Source organism: Pomacea canaliculata, linkage group LG7 (assembly GCF_003073045.1).
Source record: "Pomacea canaliculata isolate SZHN2017 linkage group LG7, ASM307304v1, whole genome shotgun sequence".
Lineage (NCBI taxonomy): Eukaryota > Metazoa > Mollusca > Gastropoda > Architaenioglossa > Ampullariidae > Pomacea > Pomacea canaliculata.
In genome coordinates, this window is record NC_037596.1 from 19,677,035 (window position 1) to 19,687,558 (window position 10,524).

Consider the following 10,524-nt stretch of genomic DNA (forward strand, 5'->3'; position numbering starts at 1 on the left):
AGTATTTCATTCAACGTTAACATTAACCCTAAGCCTGTCAGTAGGTAAGAAACTGTTGAACTTATCTTACCGCTTACTAACCCAGAGGTTTGGAGACAAAATACTTGCCCGCAGTGCTCAGTTTCTGTAATTGTTATAATGTTATGAGTGTTGCTGATGTGACTGGCAGTTACATGTTCAGTCTATGATTGTGTGACGACTGCTGCTATTGGTGATCCGACAGTTACCGACACGGACGGCAGCATCCACACATTGGAAACCAAATGCTCCGAATTTCTCATACAAAACACAAAACAAACGATTTTGTAGGCAGCGCAGGCCCCGGGAAACACTGTTCGCCATCAGCAGTCGGCGAAAGCTGCCATGATTGGGCGACATCACTGGCAGGACACTCTACCCAGGGGGGTCGCACAGAGATAAGTAGAGGAATGGGGATGATGGCTAAACCAAACCAGCAACTAAGGTTACATCCCGGCAAGACAGCCAGCCCTGTAACACATGCCACATGTAGAGAAACAACAGCGTGCCTGAGACGAGAGCTGAACCCAGGACAGCCAACCTTCAGTGTGTTGGTGACAGACGCTAACCCAGGGGTCTCAAACTCAATTTACCCGGGGGGCACTGGAGGCAGAGTCTGGATGAGGCTGGGCCACATCAGGTTTTCCAACAAGAAAAGCTCTTACAAAAACATTCCAATATTATCAAATGTCTTATTTTTTCATCTTATTTTTGTGTTTAAAGATAAAAATAAATTAACAAATTCATAAGAAAAAATAAATCAATCAGTAATAAATAAATTGAAAATGAAAATAGAATAATAATACAGCAGTGTCACTGGTCAAGATTTATGGCCACCCGCCCGGACCATCCAGAGGACAGTTGACAGAAACTGGAAGTTGCAGACTAAGGAGCGAGAGAGGAGAAGATATAACAGTATCAAACTCGGGACTAACATGAAACTTTGATATTGAGGTGGGGGCCGCAAACTTTTGTCCCGCGGGCCGCGAGTTTGAGACCCCTGGGCTAACCGATGCAACACCGGACCGGCCTGGACAGAGGACGATGCTGAGTGTAAACAATAACAAGCAAACATTGGCAGACGAAGGTGAAGGACTGGACAGGCAGCAAAAGTCTCATCAAGTCCCACCATTCCCCCGACGACCGGTAGCAGTGGGTGGCACCTTTCCCCCCCGCCTGCAGGTGGTGATGGTGACGTATCTATGTAGTTACCTGTTTGTACTTGGCGGTCGTATGTAGTCACCAGCTTGAACTGACTGTTCACTTGCCTGCTGTACATCTATACACTAATTATTCACCTGTGATTTGTTTACTTGGGTACTGACTGTATTCACCTGGAAGTTGTCTAACTGTGTATATGGACTCTAGAGCTAATTGGAAGTAGCGCTAGTGGGAGGTGCACTCCAAACTCTATTCACACAGTCTAGCTTCTTTTACAAAGTGACGACATCAGTCGATGTCCTGTGTGTGTGATTCTATTCACTATTCACATAATGTAAGTTCTTTCACAAAGTGACGGACCGACTCTGTGAGGTCAGCAGACTAACCCCGGGGCTAACCCTGGGTTGGAGAGAGAGAAATCGTGTCACCACCATCAGTATTACCACCACCACCACCACTACTACTACTACTGACTACGGTGACGTCGCTAAGTGTCTGTGGTGTCGACTACAGAACGAAGAAACCACGGACGTGTGTACGTGGACTGCTATCTGTCTGCAGAGACCAACGCTTAGCCTCTTGCCAAGTTCTCCGCTGTTAGTCTCGGCGAGCCTAAACAAAGAATGTGACTAAACCGGAAGCTTTGTCGTCTAATGCCTCGTTTTAGGAGTTAACTGGAAAAATCGTCTGCCAGCAGTCCAGTGATTCAAGTTCGTGAAGAAACTGCGGGACCGGTCATGTGTGGATGTGTCAGAAAGTCAGTTGTCAGTAGCTGACTCTCAGGCCGACAGATAATGTATTTTTAATATAATTAAATATAATTGCGTTTGTCTGGGTGTGTCAGGAAGTCAGTTGTCGGTAGCTGACTCTCAGGCCGACAGATAATGTATATACAGATAATGTATAATACAGATAATGTATTTTTAATATAATTAAATATAATTGCGTTTGTCTGGATGTGTTAGAAAGTCAGTTGTCAGTAGCTGACTCTCAGGCCGACAGATAATGTATTTTTAATATAATTAAATATAATTGCGTTTGTCTGGGTGTGTCAGGAAGTCAGTTGTCAGTAGCTGACTCTCAGGCCGACAGATAATGTATTCATTTGTGGATGTGTCAGGAAGTCAGTTGTCGGTCGTTGACCCCTCAGGCCGACAGATAATGTATTCATGTCTGGATGTGTCAAAAAGTCAGTTGTCAGTAGTTGACCCCTCAGGCCGACAGATAATGTATTCATGTCTGGATGTGTCAGAAAGTCAGTTGTCAGTAGCTGACTCTCAGGCCGACAGATAATGTATTCATGTGTGGATGTGTCAGAAAGTCAGTTGTCGGTACTTTAGTAATGTATTCATGTCTCGTGTGTGTGTACAGCCAATGCTGCTGCCATTTCTTCACTTGTATCGTTTAGAGACAATGCGTGGTAGACAGTAGACAGGTAGACTGCTACCAAAGGCGAGACTACAATAGTAGCTGTGTGCACTGGCACGTGGGTACAATGTCACCTGACTCACCGGACTGAGTCACCAGACTCGCTTTGTGAAGTACCTGAGCTTCTCATGAGCAGACGTGCAGAGTTGTTGGCATTTCACCCCGGCTTTGTACACACCTGTCTTGCCCCTGGGGATCCATAGAGTTGTATTGCATTGTATAACACACCTGTCTCCTGACACACTGTAGTCCTCCCTCTCTTGACACCAACTATAGTCCCCGCATCTTTTGACACCAACTAGCCTCCCCCCTCCTGACACACTGTAGTCCCCCTCTCCTGAAACTAACTATAGTCCCTACAGCTAGTGGTCCCTCCCCTTCCTGACACCAACTGTAGTCCCCCTCTCCTGACACCAACTGTAGTCCCCCTCTACTGACACCAACTATAGTCCCTACAGCTAGTGGTCCCTCCCCTGACACCCGGAGGTGACCATTGTAACAGCTTGCGGTCATTGTATTTCTCCTCCCTACAAACACAAGGGACGACAAAGATCTTTTTTTCGCATGTCAAGAACAGCCCAGGAGGTGTAATCCTTCAAAGATATCCGGTGTCACGCTCTGAACCTTCGCACCACTCAGCGGATTGCTTGCCTCCGGCGCATGCGCAGTCAAGGTCGATTGGTTATCTTGATACAAGTCGAGATGAGGATTGTCTCGAGACAAGGATTTGCTTGTAGATGACAGCATCTAGAATGTCACGATGTAATCGAGGATTTGCTCACAGACTACTAATAGATTATTGAATATGCCGATGTCATGTGCTGACACAGTCATTACCTAATATGCTAGAGTAATGTGTGGCTTGATGATAATTCGACTCGGAGATGTCTGTTTACCAAGATTTGTGCGCAGCCGCAGAAATAAATATTGTTTTTAGGGAAGTAACACGTCACGTGACGGAAATAACCCTCGGGCGAAGGTTTGGGCTGTGACACCGGCAGATAGTCAGGTGGGTGTCAGGACCTTCATCCAGGAAAAAGCACAGAGAACTCAATGGCAGTTATCTTGCGGACACACTGTGGAATAGTTACGTCACCCACTGTAAGACACGTCACCATCCACAGACTGACAACTGCAGTCTATTGATATCAAGTTTCTCTTAGACTCATATTCACTATCAGTATATACAATTATATACTTACACATAATAATTATGGTTATGGTCGCTGTTTTGTCAGAATCTCTCACGCGCGAGCACACACACACACACAATCTCTCTCACTCGCACACACGCACACACACGCACACACACGCAGAGTAATTCCTGACTGCAGTCAGCTGGCGGCTGGCGGTTCTTTGTAGCTGGCGACGGTGACAGACCCATTAATCTCCCGTAATCTTTCTCACAGCGAGCAAGACTTTGAAAATAACATCAAAGACCCTCGTCAGCAGGGCATGGAGACCGAGGTCCAGGTAAATCACGGCGTCCTACCCTGCACCTGCACCTGCTGCCCGTCGCTGTCACGGTCTAGTGCGTCACGACCCCAGCGACGACGTCCCGCGGCGACTAGTGACGTCAGGCGGGGTCCACCCAACTGTCAAAGCGCTGAGAGCGACGGTGACGACAAGTTCAGCCAATGGAGGGATCTTCTCGCAGCCGGCGGGGTGGTCCGTCGTGTGTGTTCTGCATCTTAACGACTGAGTAGTGCAGTTAAAGACACGCACCATCATTAGTGGATTGACAAACTATCTGATCACGTGATTGAATTAGCATTCAAACAAGAGGTGTAGTGATACTTGAGGACTGACGCGCATCTCAGGGTATGGTCATGAGGGTGGACTGATTTTGGCTGACGATCGCGATGTCGCCGTAAAAATAAAGTTTCATTAAATTAGTTCTTGTTGTTCAACTGGCTGGACTGGGTCCCCATCTCGTCTGAGGTAGGCTGTTCTTTCTCTTGGAGTGAAAAGTGTTGACAGGGCTTAGTGCCGTGATCTACTTAGTTGCTGACTCGGTGTCAAACTTGGATTACAGTTCCCCTGCTCACCAACTACACAACAAACGATTTCTAGGCACAGGTCATTTAATATCGTCAAAAATACAGCAAATACACATCAAACACAGCAGAACACATGTCAAATACACATCAAACACACTTCAAACACATGTCAAACACACAGCAAACACAGCAAACACACTTCAAACACAGCAAACACATGTCAAACACACAGCAAACACATGTCAAATACACAACAAATGCACGTCAAATAACGTCAAATAACGTCAAATAACGTCACACAAGCAAGGAAGGCAACGCTTGACCCGTTGAGGTTTGTTTTGAAGTTGTCATGCAGCCTTTAGTCGTCTTAACAGGTGTAAACAGATGTAAACGGCTCCTACGTGCGATTTCGTAAAATGTTTCGAAGACCTTTTTAAAATCTATTTTACAATTTACAGGTGTTAACCTTGACAGTCAGGACAGGAAGTGTGCTGGGCACCCTGCTGGGCCTTTCAGCGCCGCCTTCAGTTATACTTCCGGTAGACCTCACACCTTACAGCTTGCCGCTTGTATACAACAAGCACCTACCCGGTTAATGACCCTTTTCATGTTCCTCGTTCACGCTGTGTGGCGAGCTCACGGGATCTGTGACGTCACAGCGGATGCAGGGGTGACTACAAGTACAGAGCGAGGGATCCCCCCTCCCTTCTACACTGCTCCATAAACATGTGAAAGGCACATAAAGGTGGGACTGAGTGTGGAATATACACAAACTGTATAAATAAATATTCAGTAGTTACAGGTGCGATCAGTGTGACATACGCTGTGATACAATCAAGTAAAGGTTACGTCTACCCAGTCACATGCATTATCCTCTTACCCTCAGTTCCGGTTCATGTTCTTGTTTGGTTGCTCCTTGTGTTCCCTGTTTTTGTTTATATTCATCATTAGTACTGCTCTTTATTCTTGTACAGCTCATGTCTTCTTTGTTTTCCTGTCGCTCGTATGCGTCCATGCTGCGTGCTTATTGTTAGCATGCTCCCTCTCACATCGCGACTGTCCACTCACACACATTGTGACATCTCACATCGCGACTGTCCACTCACACACACTGGGACATCTCACATCGCGACTGTCCACTCACACACACTGGGACATCTCACATCGCGACTGTCCACTCACACACACTGTGACATCTCACATCGCGACTGTCCACTCACACACACTGGGACATCTCACATCGCGACTGTCCACTCACACACAGTGTGACATCTCACATCGCGACTGTCCACTCACACACATTGCGACATCTCACATCGCGACTGTCCAGTCACACACACTGTGACATCTCACATCGCGACTGTCCAGTCACACACACTGTGACATCTCACATCGCGACTGTCCACTCACACACATTGCGACATCTCACATTGCTGCTAGCAAGTTTCCATCACATCTGACACATAATGTGACACATTGGGAGGTGTCCATGGCGTCTGACACATAATGTGACACATTGGGAGGTGTCCATGGCGTCTGACACATAATGTGACACATTGGGAGGTGTCCATGGCGTCTGACACATAATGTGACACAGTGGGAGGTGTCCAAGACCTTCACAATTCACACAATGTAAGAATTAATGTTGCTTGATATTCACAGCCTGTGCTACATGCTTCACTCGTGTCAAAGCGCGTTCACAAACACACACAAATATACTTATACACTTGAAGACGTGTCACTTGTGTGAAAGCGCGTGTACTGCAGCTGTGTGTCAGTAGTGACAGCGGTCATATATATGTACACACATCTCTGAAGTCATGTCACTGATGTCACACAGCGTTCACACACATAGACACTGTATATGTCTGAATTCATGTGGCACTAGTGTCACAGCGAATAATGAAGGCACTGTTGGCACGTAAGACGAGATGAGAGACTGAACAAACACTGAACAAACACTGAACACCCACCATGCAAGTGTTCACGACAACCTGTAGAAGGTGTCAGATGTAAGCAATCGCCATATTTGGGTTCTTCGTGAACTGGAAGGTTCATTTGATGGAGAATATAAAATCTGTGGTGTCCTCATTGGACGTGGGGAAAACAATCTTTTCTTTTTTCAAGCGACTGGTAACTGGTAACGAGAAGTGGCTTGTTTGTTTCTTTCTTTGTGTTTTGATTTTTATTTTTTTTTAGAACAATGTGATGCGTAAACATTCTTGGTCCCGAGGCGACGATTAGCCTGACAAGCTACCGGAAGCAGACATTCCTCAGAGGAAGGTGATGCTGTCAGTGGGTGGGACGGTGATCTCTGTAGACAGATGAGATAGGATTTTAAAAGTCTCGAGTTTTTCAACCTCCTTTAGAGGAATCAATTAGTTTGAATGTCTACTGTCGGTGATTGGACAGTTTGAGCGAATCCATCATCCACAAATGTCCAGCACTCATTAATCGTGGAGTCCGTCACTTCAGCGTGAGACCAAGCAGGGTGTCCTCGGAGTTTGGGTGGGACAGGGTGTGTGCCTCACCCACCACACTCGCCGGACCTAGCGCCGCCTGACTTCCCCCTTCTTTCTCTCTCTACAAAACTCCTCCTGTGCTGTACCCTTCAGTTCACATGAGGATGCAAATGACCACCTTGCCCAAGTTTTCGCCGATCAAGTTCTTACTACCAATGTCAGCTATGACAACGTGTGAAGTCAATAGTCAATATTCTACGATATGTGTCCAGTCATCCATAATGCAGTGTGGTCAACAACAAGAAAAGGAAAGCTAACACGAATGAAAGACGGAAAACACGAGCATGAGTCTGCAAGGAGGCCTCCCTCCCCTTGTCCACGTGCTCCGTGTGTTATGTCACCAGGAGGCCGGTCATGTCACGGCCTTGTGCACATGCCAGGTGTGACACTTCGTGCTGGAATGTTGCCCCCGGGTGGCGCGCGCGGTGATGCGAGAAGCGAGTGCAAATGATTGGCTCCCCGGCGCCTGTAAACCACTCTCCGCCATGTCAAACAATCCGGGAATGTTGATAAGAGATTTATTTGTGCCGCTAGGCGCGCTGGGTGGCGGTCTCTGTCTCGCATACCCTGATGTATGACTGCTGGCTACAATGGGTGGACTGTGGTGTCCTGCCGGATTTGATGACGAGAACTTGCGAGACGTACACAGAACATTCCACAAGAAGGCTTCTCAATGCACAGCACGCGCGAAGCCCCCGCATTCCCGCATCACGTGACCACACAATGCCCACATTCCCACATAATGTGAATAATGCCCACATTCAGACATAACATTCCTGACTGAGCATCTGACTCGGCATGTGAGTGGCGGCCTTGAGTTCCACCTTCAGTGTCTGGGGTGGGAGGTGCTTGCAGTTAGTAACGTCCCCTCGCCAAGACTCCATTGCGATGACGTCAGTCTCCCGGGGTCACCAACTGTCCTGGACGGTTGTCACAAGGGTTGTTATTGATGACGTAAACATCGGCACCACTGAAGCTTCAAGCATTTGAAAAGTGTCCCGACTACTTGTCAACACTTGATTAGGTTGTCCCGCTGTTTGTGAGAAGCATGAACAGTGAACGAGGCTGTCACTAACTGCAATCACAAGACATCCCCCAGTACATCACACAGACAGCCATACAGCCAGCCATCTACAGACAACAAGCACGCAGTGACGTTGACGTCTGGTCTGAATGTCTCGTGATGTGCACACACACTTGTCGATTTCGATTGTACATCACGTGACAAGCTCACTTAAAGATCAACCTAAATAGTTTGAGATTGATGCAGATATCGGTAGGTAAAGGGGAGAGAAACCTAACCTGTAAACCCGTCCGTTAATTAATTAGCCAGCGATTCACACCTGCGATCAACGAGCGCCGCTAACAGTGTGCTACGTCACACTAACAGTGTGCTACGTCACGTTGGTACAGCATTCACAACACTGCCAGCTGTCAACACCAAACAGGGAGACAGTCTGGACTCTGGACTATTGACACGCTGACAGTCTGCAAGTCTCGGTACAGCAACAGTTTGTCACAACCACGTGACATGCCGACTGGCAGCGTCCGGATAATGAACTGTCACTCACTGTGTCTGATTGGTGTTGACTGCTGGCAGTGTTGTGAATGGTACACGGACTTTTCGCCGACGGACGTTTCGCCGCCGGACGTTTCGGAGCCGGACGTTTTGTCGACTGGACGTTTCGCCGCTGGACGTTTCGGAGCCGGACCTTTTGCCGACCGGCGTTTCGCCGCCGGACGTTTCGGCGCGGGGCACTTCATTTCGGCATTTCACGCGGGACCTTTAGCCGAAGCAAGTGTGGGACGCCCTTAGCTCACACATTTCTCTCGCCATTGTATCAATGTATCAGTGAACTCTCTCTCACTATCCCTCCTCATGTGAACCGTTAGCTCACACATTTCTCTCGCCATTGTATCAATATTTTTCTCAAAGCTGTTGCGCATAATCTGTGACAATCAAAGTGAACTGTCTGTGAAGTCTGTGTGTAAATTTGTTTGAAATAAAGAATTATTGTGTAATCTAGTAGTTACTTTCATTCTTTGAGAAGTAAGTAAGCTCTCTCTCTCTCTGACATAATGCGGCGAAACGTCCGGCGGCGAAAAGCCAGTCGGCAAAACGTCCGACTCCGAAACGTCCAGCGGCGAAACGTCCAGTCGACAAAACGTCCGGCTCCGAAACGTCCGGCGGAGAAACGTCCGTCGGCAAAACGTCCGCACACGGTTGTGAATGGTGTAATAGTGTGACGTAGTACACTGAGTGTGAATGGTGTACTAGTGTGACGTAGTACACTGATTGTGTTGACTGCTGGCAGTGTTGTGAATGGTGTAATAGTGTGACGTAGTACACTGAGTGTGAATGGTGTACTAGTGTGACGTAGTACACTGATTGTGTTGACTGCTGGCAGTGTTGTGAATGGTGTAATAGTGTGACGTAGTACACTGAGTGTGAATGGTGTACTAGTGTGACGTAGTACACTGATTGTGTTGACTGCTGGCAGTGTTGTGAATGGTGTACTAGTGTGACGTAGTACACTGATTGGTGTTGACTGCTGGCAATGTGAATGGGTTAGTACAGTGACGTAGTACATTGTTAGCGCGTTAAATAAAGCTTTGATGATGGGAAGAAACATAAAATTAGACGTGTTGTGTAATATAGTTTTTACGTGTATGTGTCATGCGTGCATCGTGTTCTGTGTTCTACTACGTGAGTTTCATTATACATCTTACAGTTTGATGTAGGGGGAGCTGCAGACGTGTGGGAAGCAGCTGTCAAATGTAACGACACACGAGTTATGTACTCCACATCATACACTCCGAGGTCAAAAGACAAGACTTTGTCAGTCTCGCACCTGTTCGTGCACCTGTTCACACTCCCCTGTCGACACCAGACTAGCGTGATCACAATTTACAACACCACCACCACCAACCACTCCCTCTACCTGCTACTGACACCCTCTTGTCCTCGCTGACGATGTGCGGGAGAGGAAGAGCAGATGACTGCGCCGCACCGCTCGGCGCTAAGTTTAGGCCTGGAAATCCCAGACCACAAGCTGTCCTACTTACACACCCCCGCCTGACCCACTTTCACCGCCCTGACCTGTCTGTCCTCCCAGCGACTCATACGAGGGGGCGATCAATCACCTGATTGGTTCCAGCAGGGTTCATGTCTCCTGTCTCTCTGCCCCCCCCCCCACTCATTTCTTGTTCACCAGAGCATGGTGCTATCATCGTCGTCACACAAGTTTCACACTCCTGTCAGCATCGTCACACAAGTTTCACACTCGTGTCACACTCTCCTCATTTTCACCGCCATTTCAAAGCACCTGTTCTTTCTTAACCCTTGACACTTAACAGACACAGGCAGCCACACAGGCACACACGGAATTTTGTGA